Genomic DNA, 13,123 nt, shown 5'->3' on the forward strand with positions numbered 1-13,123 from the left:
GATCGTTCCCTGAAAGACCAGTAGTGTTTTCCGATGCACAACTGGTGGCATTCTGTAATCTGTGGACTATCAGAGTGTTGATGAAACACAGAGAATGCACCGGGATTGACTACAACAGTCACCATGAGCACTTTCCTCCACGGGAGTGATATCTCAAACAGTCTACGCTTTGATCGTTCACTGGAATACCAGTAGTAGTTTCCGATGCACATCTGGTGGCATTCTGTAATCTATGGACTATCAGAGTGTTGATGAAACACAGAAATAGCATCGGGATTGAAGACAACAGTCACCATGCGCACTTTCCTACATGGGAGTAATGTCTCAAAGGCTACGCTTTGATCGTTCCCTGGAAGACCAGTAGTAGTCTCCGATGCACATCTGGTGGCATTCTGTAATCTGTGGACTAACAGAGTGTTGATGAAACACAGAAATTGCATCGGGATTGAATACAACAGTCAATTTTCTCACTTTCCTCCATGGGAGTAATGTCTCAAACAGTCCACGCTTTGATAGTTCCCTGGAAGACCAGTAGTAATTTTCGATGCACATCTGGAGGCATTCTGTAATCTGTGGACTATCAGAGTGTTGATGAAACACAGAAATTGCATCGGGATTGATTACAACAGTCACCATGTACACTTTCCTCCATGGGAGTAATGTCTCAAACATTCTACGTTTTGATCGTTCCCTGGAAGACCAGTAGTAGTTTCCGATGCACATCTGAAGGCATTCTGTAATCTGTGGACTATCAGAGTGTTGATGAAACACAGAAATTGCATCGGGATTGAATACAACAGTCACCATGCACAAGTTCCTCCATGGGAGTAATTCTCAAACATTCTACGCTTTGATCGTTCCATGGAAGACCAGTAGTAGTTTCCTATGCACATCTGGTGGCATTCTGTAATCTGTGGACTATCAGAGTGGCGATGAAACACAGAAATTGCATCGGGATTGAATTCAACAGTCACCATGCGCACATTCCTCCATGGGAGTAATGTCTCAAACAGTCTACGTTTTGATCGTTCCCTGAAAGACCAGTAGTGGTTTCCGATGCACAACTGGTGGCATTCTGTAATCTGTGGACCATCAGAGTGTTGATGAAACACAGAGAATGCATCGGGATTGAATACAACAGTTACCATGCGCACTTTCCTCCACGGGAGTGATATCTCAAACAGTCTACGCTTTGATCGTTCACTGGAATGCAGTAGTAGTTTCAGATGCACATCTGGTGGCATTCTGTAATCAGTGGACTATCAGAGTGTTGATGAAACACAGAAATAGCATCGTTATTGAATACAACAGTCACCATGCGCACTTTTCTCCATGGGAGTAATGTCTCAAACAGTCTACGCTTTGATCGTTCCCTGGAAGACCAGTAGTAGTTTCCGATGCACATCTGGTGGCATTCTGTAATCTGTGGACTAACAGAGTGTTGATGAAACAGAGAAATTGCATCGGGATTGAATGCAACAGTCACCATGCGCACTTTCCTCCATGGGAGTAATGTCTCAAACAGTCTGCGCGATGATCGTTCCCTGGAAGACCAGTAGTGGTTTCCAATGCAAATCTGGTGGCATTCAGTAATCTGTGGACTATCTGAGTGTTGATGAAACACAGAAATTCCATCGGGATTGAATACAACAGTCACCATGCGCACTTTCCTCCATGGGAGTAATGTCTGAAACAGTCTACGCTTTGATCGTTCCCTGGAAGACCTTTAGTAGTTTCCGATGCACACCTCGTGGCATTCTGTAATCTTTGGACTATCAGAGTGTTGATGAAACACAGGAAATGCATCGGGATTGAATACAACAGTCACCATTCGCACTTTCCTCCATGGGAGTAATGTCTCAAAGGCTACGCTTTGATCGTTCCCTGGAAGACCAGTAGTAGTCTCCGATGCACATCTGGTGGCATTCTGTAATCTGTGGACTAACAGAGTGTTGATGAAACACAGAAATTGCATCGGGATTGAATACAACAGTCAATTTTCTCACTTTCCTCCATGGGAGTAATGTCTCAAACAGTCCACGCTTTGATAGTTCCCTGGAAGACCAGTAGTAATTTTCGATGCACATCTGGAGGCATTCTGTAATCTGTGGACTATCAGAGTGTTGATGAAACACAGAAATTGCATCGGGATTGATTACAACAGTCACCATGAACACTTTCCTCCATGGGAGTAATGTCTCAAACATTCCACGTTTTGATCGTTCCCTGGAAGACCAGTAGTAGTTTCCGATGCACATCTGAAGGCATTCTGTAATCTGTGGACTATCAGAGTGTTGATGAAACACAGAAATTGCATCGGGATTGAATACAACAGTCACCATGCACAAGTTCCTCCATGGGAGTAATTCTCAAACATTCTACGCTTTGATCGTTCCATGGAAGACCAGTAGTAGTTTCCTATGCACATCTGGTGGCATTCTGTAATCTGTGGACTATCAGAGTGGCGATGAAACACAGAAATTGCATCGGGATTGAATTCAACAGTCACCATGCGCACATTCCTCCATGGGAGTAATGTCTCAAACAGTCTACGTTTTGATCGTTCCCTGAAAGACAAGTAGTGGTTTCCGATGCACAACTGGTGGCATTCTGTAATCTGTGGACCATCAGAGTGTTGATGAAACACAGAGAATGCATCGGGATTGAATACAACAGTTACCATGCGCACTTTCCTCCACAGGAGTGATATCTCAAACAGTCTACGCTTTGATCGTTCACTGGAATGCAGTAGTAGTTTCAGATGCACATCTGGTGGCATTCTGTAATCAGTGGACTATCAGAGTGTTGATGAAACACAGAAATAGCATCGTTATTGAATACAACAGTCACCATGCGCACTTTTCTCCATGGGAGTAATGTCTCAAACAGTCTACGCTTTGATCGTTCCCTGGAAGACCAGTAGTAGTTTCCGATGCACATCTGGTGGCATTCTGTAATCTGTGGACTAACAGAGTGTTGATGAAACAGAGAAATTGCATCGGGATTGAATGCAACAGTCACCATGCGCACTTTCCTCCATGGGAGTAATGTCTCAAACAGTCTGCGCGATGATCGTTCCCTGGAAGACCAGTAGTGGTTTCCGATGCAAATCTGGTGGCATTCAGTAATCTGTGGACTATCTGAGTGTTGATGAAACACAGAAATTCCATCGGGATTGAATACAACAGTCACCATGCGCACTTTCCTCCATGGGAGTAATTCTCAAACAGTCTACGCCTTGATCGTTCCCTGGAAGACCAGTAGTAGTTTCCGATGCACATCTGGTGGCATTCTGTAATCTGTGGACTATCAGAGTGTTGATGAAACACAGAAGTAGCATCGGGATTGAATACAACAGTCATCATGAGCACTTTCCTCCATGGGAGTAATGACTCAAACAGTCTACGCTTTGATCGTTCTCTGGAAGACCAGTAGTAGTTTTGGATGCACATCTGGTGGCATTCCGTAATCTGTGGACTATCAGAGTGTTGATGAAACACAGAAATTGCAACGGGATTGAATACAACAGTCACCATGCGCACTTCCCTCCATGGGAGTAATGTCTCAAACAGTCTACGGTTTGATCGTTCCCTGGAACACCAGTAGTAGTTTCCGATGCACATCTGGTGGCATTCTGTAATCTGTGGACTATCAGAGAGTTGATGAAACACTGAAATTGCATCGGGATTGAACACAACAGTCACAATGCGCACATTCCTCCATGTGAGTAATGTCTCAAACAGACTACGCTTTGATCGTTCCCTGAAAGACCAGTAGTGGTTTCCGATGCGCAACTGGTGGCATTCTGTAATCTGTGGACTATCAGAGTGTTGATGAAACACAGAGAATGCATCGGGATTGAATACAACAGTCACCATGCGCACTTTCCTCCACGGGAGTGATATCTCAAACAGTCTACGCTTTGATCGTTCCCTGGAATACCAGTAGTAGTTTCCGATGCACATCTGGTGGCATTCTGTAATCTGCGGACTATCAGAGTGTTGATTAAACACAGAAATAGCATCGGGATTGAATACAACAGTCACCATGCGCACTTTCCTCCATGGCAGTATTGTCTCAAAGTCTACGCTTTGATCGTTCCCTGGAAGACCAGTAGTAGTCCCCGATTAACATCTGGTGGCATTTTGTAATCTGTGGACTAACAGAGTGTTGATGAAACACAGAAATTGCATCGGGATTGAATACAACAGTCAATTGTCTCACTTTCCTCCATGGGAGTAATGTCTCAAACACTCTACGCTTTGATAGTTCCCTGGAAGACCAGTAGTAATTTCCGATGCACATCTGGAGGCATTCTGTAGTTTGTGGACTATAAGAGTCTTGATAAAACACAGAAATTGCATCGCGATTGAATGCAACAGTCACCATGCGCACTTTCCTCCATGGGAGTATTGTCTCAAACAGTCTACGTTTTGATCGTTCCCTGGTAGACCAGTAGTAGTTTCCGATGCACATTTGAAGGCATTCTGTAATCTGTGGACTATCAGAGTGTTGATGAAACACAGAAATTGCATCGGGATTGAATACAACAGTCACCATGCGCACTTTCCTCCATGGGAGTAATTCTCAAACATTCTACGCTTTGATCGTTCCCTGGAAGACCAGTAGTAGTTTCCGATGCACATCTGGTGGCATTCTGTTATCTGTGGACTATCAGTGTGTTGATGAAGCACAGAAATAGCATCGGGATTGAATACGACATTCACCATGCGCACTTTCCTCCATGGGAGTAATGTCTCAAACAGTCTACGCTTTGATCGTTCCCTGGAAGACCAGTAGTAGTTTCCGATGCACATCTGGTGGCATTCTGTAATCTGTGGACTAACAGAGTGTTGATGAAACAGAGAAATTGCATCGGGATTGAATACAACAGTCAATATTCGCACTTTCCTACATGGGAGTAATGTCTCAAACAGTCTACGTTTTGATCGTTCCCTGGAAGACCAGTAGTAGTTTCCGATGCACATCTGAAGGCATTCTGTAATCTGTGGACTATCAGAGTGTTGATGAAACACAGAAATTGCATCGGGATTGAATACAACAGTCACCATGCGCACTTTTCTCCATGGGAGTAATTCTCAAACATTCTACGCTTTGATCGTTCCCTGGAAGACCAGTAGTAGTTTCCGATGCACATCTGGTGGCACTCAGTAATCTGTGGACTATCAGAGTGTTGGTGAAACACAGAAATAGCATCGGGATTGAATACAACAGTCACCATGCGCACTTTCCTCCATGGGAGTAATTTCTCAAACAGTCTACGATTTGATCGTTCCCTGGAAGACCAGTAGAAGTTTCCGATGCTCATCTGGTAGGATTCTGTAATCTATGGACTATCAGAATGTTGATGAAACACAGAAATTGCATCGGGATTGATTACAACAGTCACCATGCGCACTTAACTCCATGGGAGTAATGTCTCAAACAGTCTACGATTTGATCGTTCATTGGTTGACCAGTAGTAGTTTCCGATGCACATCTGGAGGCATTCTGTAATCTGTGGACTATCAGAGTGTTGATGAAACACAGAAATTGCATCGTGATTGTATACAACAGTCACCATGCACAAGTTCCTCCATGGGAGTAATTCTCAAACATTCTACGTTTTGATCGTTCCCTGGAAGACCAGTAGTAGTTTCCGATGCACATCTGAAGGCATTCTGTAATTTGTGGACTATCAGAGTGTTGATGAAACACAGAAATTGCATCGGGATTGAATACAACAGTCACCATGCACAAGTTCCTCCATGGGAGTAATTCTCAAACATTCTACGCTTTGATCGTTCCCTGGAAGACCAGTAGTAGTTTCCGATGCACATCTGGTGGCATTCTGTAATCTGTGGACTATCAGAGTGTTGATGAAACACAGAAATTGCATCGGGATTGAATTCAACAGTCACCATGCGCACATTCCTCCATGGGAGTAATGTCTCAAACAGTCTACGTTTAGATCGTTCCCTGAAAGACCAGTAGTGGTTTCCGATGCACAACTGGTGGCATTCTGTAATCTGTGGACCATCAGAGTGTTGATGAAATACAGAGAATGCATCGGGATTGAATACAACAGTTACCATGCGCACTTTCCTCCACGGGAGTGATATCTCAAACAATCTACGCTTTGATCGTTCACTGGAATGCAGTAGTAGTTTCAGATGCACATCTGGTGGCATTCTGTAATCAGTGGACTATCAGAGTGTTGATGAAACACAGAAATAGCATCGTTATTGAATACAACAGTCACCATGCGCACTTTTCTCCATGGGAGTAATGTCTCAAACAGTCTACGCTTTGATCGTTCCCTGGAAGACCAGTAGTAGTTTCCGATGCACATCTCGTGGCATTCTGTAATCTGTGGACTATCATAGTGTTGATGAAACACAGAAATTGCATCGGGATTGAATACAACAGTCACCATGCGCACATCCTTCCATGGGAGTAATGTCTCAAACAGTCTACGCTTTGATCGTTCCCTGGAAGACCAGTAGAAGTTTCCGATGCACAAATGGAGGCATTCCGTAATCTGTGGACTATCAGAGTGTTGATGAAACACAGAAATTCCATCGGGATTGAATACAACAGTCACCATGCGCACATTCCTCCATGGGAGTAATGTCTCAAACAGTCTACGCTTTGATCGTTCTCTGGAAGACCAGTAGTAGTTTTGGATGCACATCTGGTGGCGTTCTGTAATCTGTGGACTATCAGAGTGTTGATGAAACACAGAAATTGCATCGTGATTGAATACTACAGTCAACATGCGCACTTCCCTCCATGGGAGTAATGTCTCAAACAGTCTACGATTTGATCGTTCCCTGGAACACCAGTAGTAGTTTCCGATGCACATCTGGTGGCATTCTGTAATCTGTGTACTATCAGAGAGTTGATGAAACACAGAAATTGCATCGGGATTGAATACAACAGTCAATATTCGCACTTTCCTCCATGTGAGTAATGTCTCAAACAGTCTACGCTTTGATGGTTCCCTGAAAGACCAGTAGTGTTTTCCGATGCACAACTGGTGGCATTCTGTAATCTGTGGACTATCAGAGTGTTGATGAAACACAGAGAATGCACCGGGATTGACTACAACAGTCACCATGAGCACTTTCCTCCACGGGAGTGATATCTCAAACAGTCTACGCTTTGATCGTTCACTGGAATACCAGTAGTAGTTTCCGATGCACATCTGGTGGCATTCTGTAATCTATGGACTATCAGAGTGTTGATGAAACACAGAAATAGCATCGGGATTGAATACAACAGTCACCATGCGCACTTTCCTCCATGGGAGTATTGTCTCAAAGGCTACGCTTTGATCGTTCCCTGGAAGACCAGTAGTAGTCTCCGTTGCACATCTGGTGGCATTCTGTAATCTGTGGACTAACAGAGTGTTGATGAAACACAGAAATTGCATCGGGATTGAATACAACAGTCAATTTTCTCACTTTCCTCCATGGGAGTAATGTCTCAAACAGTCCACGCTTTGATAGTTCCCTGGAAGACCAGTAGTAGTTTCCGATGCACATCTGGTGGCATTCTGTAATCTGTGTACTATCAGAGAGTTGATGAAACACAGAAATTGCATCGGGATTGAATACAACAGTCAATATTCGCACTTTCCTCCATGTGAGTAATGTCTCAAACAGTCTACGCTTTGATGGTTCCCTGAAAGACCAGTAGTGTTTTCCGATGCACAACTGGTGGCATTCTGTAATCTGTGGACTATCAGAGTGGCGATGAAACACAGAAATTGCATCGGGATTGAATTCAACAGTCACCATGCGCACATTCCTCCATGGGAGTAATGTCTCAAACAGTCTACGTTTTGATCGTTCCCTGAAAGACCAGTAGTGGTTTCCGATGCACAACTGGTGGCATTCTGTAATCTGTGGACCATCAGAGTGTTGATGAAACACAGAGAATGCATCGGGATTGAATACAACAGTTACCATGCGCACTTTCCTCCACGGGAGTGATATCTCAAACAGTCTACGCTTTGATCGTTCACTGGAATGCAGTAGTAGTTTCAGATGCACATCTGGTGGCATTCTGTAATCAGTGGACTATCAGAGTGTTGATGAAACACAGAAATAGCATCGTTATTGAATACAACAGTCACCATGCGCACTTTTCTCCATGGGAGTAATGTCTCAAACAGTCTACGCTTTGATCGTTCCCTGGAAGACCAGTAGTAGTTTCCGATGCACATCTGGTGGCATTCTGTAATCTGTGGACTAACAGAGTGTTGATGAAACAGAGAAATTGCATCGGGATTGAATGCAACAGTCACCATGCGCACTTTCCTCCATGGGAGTAATTCTCAAACAGTCTACGCCTTGATCGTTCCCTGGAAGACCAGTAGTAGTTTCCGATGCACATCTGGTGGCATTCTGTAATCTGTGGACTATCAGAGTGTTGATGAAACACAGAAGTAGCATCGGGATTGAATACAACAGTCATCATGAGCACTTTCCTCCATGGGAGTAATGACTCAAACAGTCTACGCTTTGATCGTTCTCTGGAAGACCAGTAGTAGTTTTGGATGCACATCTGGTGGCATTCCGTAATCTGTGGACTATCAGAGTGTTGATGAAACACAGAAATTGCAACGTGCTTGAATACAACAGTCACCATGCGCACTTCCCTCCATGGGAGTAATGTCTCAAACAGTCTACGATTTGATCGTTCCCTGGAACACCAGTAGTAGTTTCCGATGCACATCTGGTGGCATTCTGTAATCTGTGGACTATCAGAGAGTTGATGAAACACTGAAATTGCATCGGGATTGAATACAACAGTCACCATGCGCACTTTCCTCCATGGCAGTATTGTCTCAAAGTCTACGCTTTGATCGTTCCCTGGAAGACCAGTAGTAGTCCCCGATTAACATCTGGTGGCATTTTGTAATCTGTGGACTAACAGAGTGTTGATGAAACACAGAAATTGCATCGGGATTGAATACAACAGTCAATTTTCTCACTTTCCTCCATGGGAGTAATGTCTCAAACAGTCTACGCTTTGATAGTTCCCTGGAAGACCAGTAGTAATTTCCGATGCACATCTGGAGGCATTCTGTAGTTTGTGGACTATAAGAGTCTTGATAAAACACAGAAATTGCATCGCGATTGAATGCAACAGTCACCATGCGCACTTTCCTCCATGGGAGTATTGTCTCAAACAGTCTACGTTTTGATCGTTCCCTGGAAGACCAGTAGTAGTTTCCAATGCACATCTGAAGGCATTCTGTAATCTGTGGACTATCAGAGTGTTGATGAAACACAGAAATTGCATGGGGATTGAATACAACAGTCACCATGCGCACTTTCCTCCATGGGAGTAATTCTCAAACATTCTACGCTTTGATCGTTCCCTGGAAGACCAGTAGTAGTTTCCGATGCACATCTGGTGGCATTCTGTTATCTGTGGACTATCAGTGTGTTGATGAAGCACAGAAATAGCATCGGGATTGAATACGACATTCACCATGCGCACTTTCCTCCATGGGAGTAATGTCTCAAACAGTCTACGCTTTGATCGTTCCCTGGAAGACCAGTAGTAGTTTCCGATGCACATCTGGTGGCATTCTGTAATCTGTGGACTAACAGAGTGTTGATGAAACAGAGAAATTGCATCGGGATTGAATACAACAGTCAATATTCGCACTTTCCTACATGGGAGTAATGTCTCAAACAGTCTACGTTTTGATCGTTCCCTGGAAGACCAGTAGTAGTTTCCGATGCACATCTGAAGGCATTCTGTAATCTGTGGACTATCAGAGTGTTGATGAAACACAGAAATTGCATCGGGATTGAATACAACAGTCACCATGCGCACTTTTCTCCATGGGAGTAATTCTCAAACATTCTACGCTTTGATCGTTCCCTGGAAGACCAGTAGTAGTTTCCGATGCACATCTGGTGGCACTCAGTAATCTGTGGACTATCAGAGTGTTGGTGAAACACAGAAATAGCATCGGGATTGAATACAACAGTCACCATGCGCACTTTCCTCCAAGGGAGTAATTTCTCAAACAGTCTACGATTTGATCGTTCCCTGGAAGACCAGTAGAAGTTTCCGATGCTCATCTGGTAGGATTCTGTAATCTATGGACTATCAGAATGTTGATGAAACACAGAAATTGCATCGGGATTGATTACAACAGTCACCATGCGCACTTAACTCCATGGGAGTAATGTCTCAAACAGTCTACGATTTGATCGTTCATTGGTTGACCAGTAGTAGTTTCCGATGCACATCTGGAGGCATTCTGTAATCTGTGGACTATCAGAGTGTTGATGAAACACAGAAATTGCATCGGGATTGTATACAACAGTCACCATGCACAAGTTCCTCCATGGGAGTAATTCTCAAACATTCTACGTTTTGATCGTTCCCTGGAAGACCAGTAGTAGTTTCCGATGCACATCTGAAGGCATTCTGTAATTTGTGGACTATCAGGGTGTTGATGAAACACAGAAATTGCATCGGGATTGAATACAACAGTCACCATGCACAAGTTCCTCCATGGGAGTAATTCTCAAACATTCTACGCTTTGATCGTTCCCTGGAAGACCAGTAGTAGTTTCCGATGCACATCTGGTGGCATTCTGTAATCTGTGGACTATCAGAGTGTTGATGAAACACAGAAATTGCATCGGGATTGAATTCAACAGTCACCATGCGCACATTCCTCCATGGGAGTAATGTCTCAAACAGTCTACGTTTAGATCGTTCCCTGAAAGACCAGTAGTGGTTTCCGATGCACAACTGGTGGCATTCTGTAATCTGTGGACCATCAGAGTGTTGATGAAATACAGAGAATGCATCGGGATTGAATACAACAGTTACCATGCGCACTTTCCTCCACGGGAGTGATATCTCAAACAATCTACGCTTTGATCGTTCACTGGAATGCAGTAGTAGTTTCATTGCACATCTGGTGGCATTCTGTAATCAGTGGACTATCAGAGTGTTGATGAAACACAGAAATAGCATCGTTATTGAATACAACAGTCACCATGCGCACTTTTCTCCATGGGAGTAATGTCTCAAACAGTCTACGCTTTGATCGTTCCCTGGAAGACCAGTAGTAGTTTCCGATGCACATCTGGTGGCATTCTGTAATCTGTAGACTAACAGAGTGTTGATGAAACAGAGAAATTGCATCGGGATTGAATGCAACAGTCACCATGCGCACTTTCCTCCATGGGAGTAATGTCTCAAACAGTCTACGCGTTGATCGTTCCCTGGAAGACCAGTAGTGGTTTCCGATGCAAATCTGGTGGCATTCAGTAATCTGTGGACTATCTGAGTGTTGGTGAAACACAGAAATTCCATCGAGATTGAATACAACAGTCACCATGCGCACTTTCCTCCATGGGAGTAATGTCTCAAACAGTCTACTATTTGATCGTTCATTGGTTGACCAGTAGTAGTTTCCGATGCTTATCTGGAGGCATTCTGTAATCTGTGGACTATCAGAGTGTTGATGAAACACAGAAATTGCATCGGGATTGAATACAACAGTCACCATGCGCACTTTCTTCCATGGGAGTAATGTCTCAAACAGTCTACGCTTTGATCGTTCCCTGGAAGACCAGTAGAAGTTTCCGATGCTCATCTGGTAGCATTCTGTAATCTATGGACTATCAGAGTGTTGATGAAACACAGAAATTGCATCGGGATTGAATACAACAGTCACCATGCGCACTTTCCTCCATGGGAGTAATGTCTCAAACAGTCTACGTTTTGATCGTTCCCTGGAAGACCAGTAGTAGTTTCCGATGCACATCTGAAGGCATTCTGTAATCTGTAGACTATCAGAGTGTTGATGAAACACAGAAATTGCATCGGGATTGAATACAACAGTCACCATGCGCACTTTCCTCCATGGGAGTAATTCTCAAACATTCTACGCTTTGATCGTTCCCTGGAAGACCAGTAGTAGTTTCCGATGCACATCTGGTGGCATTCTGTTATCTGTGGACTATCAGTGTGTTGATGAAGCACAGAAATAGCATCGGGATTGAAAACAACATTTACCATGCGCACTTTCCTCCATGGGAGTAATGTCTCAAACAGTCTACGCTTTGATCGTTCCCTGGAAGACCAGTAGTAGTTTCCGATGCACATCTGGTGGCATTCTGTAATCTGTGGACTAACAGAGTGTTGATGAAACAGAGAAATTGCATCGGGATTGAATACAACAGTCAGTATTCGCACTTTCCTACATGGGAGTAATGTCTCAAACAGTCTACGTTTTGATCGTTCTCTGGAAGACCAGTAGTAGTTTCCGATGCACATCTGAAGGCATTCTGTAATCTGTGGACTATCAGAGTGTTGATGAAACACAGAAATTGCATCGGGATTGAATACAACATTCACTATGCGCACTTTTCTCCATGGGAGTAATTCTCAAACATTCTACGCTTTGATCGTTCCCTGGAAGACCAGTAGTAGTTTCCGATGCACATGTGGTGGCACTCAGTAATCTGTGGACTATCAGAGTGTTGGTGAAACACAGAAATAGCATCGGGATTGAATACAACAGTCACCATGCGCACTTTCCTCCATGGGAGTAATGTCTCAAACAGTCTACGATTTGATCGTTCCCTGGAAGACCAGTAGAAGTTTCCGATGCTCATCTGGTAGGATTCTGTAATCTATGGACTATCAGAATGTTGATGAAACACAGAAATTGCATCGGGATTGATTACAACAGTCACCATGCGCACTTTCCTCCATGGGAGTAATGTCTCAAACATTCTACGATTTGATCGTTCATTGGTTGACCAGTAGTAGTTTCCGACGCACATCTGGAGGCATTCTGTAATCTGTGGACTATCAGAGTGTTGATGAAACACAGAAATTGCATCGGGATTGAATACAACAGTCACCATGCACAAGTTCCTCCATGGGAGTAATTCTCAAACATTCTACGTTTTGATCGTTCCCTGGAAGACCAGTAGTAGTTTCCGATGCACATCTGAAGGCATTCTGTAATCTGTGGACTATCAGAGTGTTGATGAAACACAGAAATTGCATCGGGATTGAATACAACAGTCACCATGCACAAGTTCCTCCATGTGAGTAATTCTCAAAC

Source organism: Schistocerca gregaria, chromosome 6, assembly GCF_023897955.1.
Source record: "Schistocerca gregaria isolate iqSchGreg1 chromosome 6, iqSchGreg1.2, whole genome shotgun sequence".
Classification (NCBI taxonomy): Eukaryota; Metazoa; Arthropoda; class Insecta; order Orthoptera; family Acrididae; genus Schistocerca; species Schistocerca gregaria.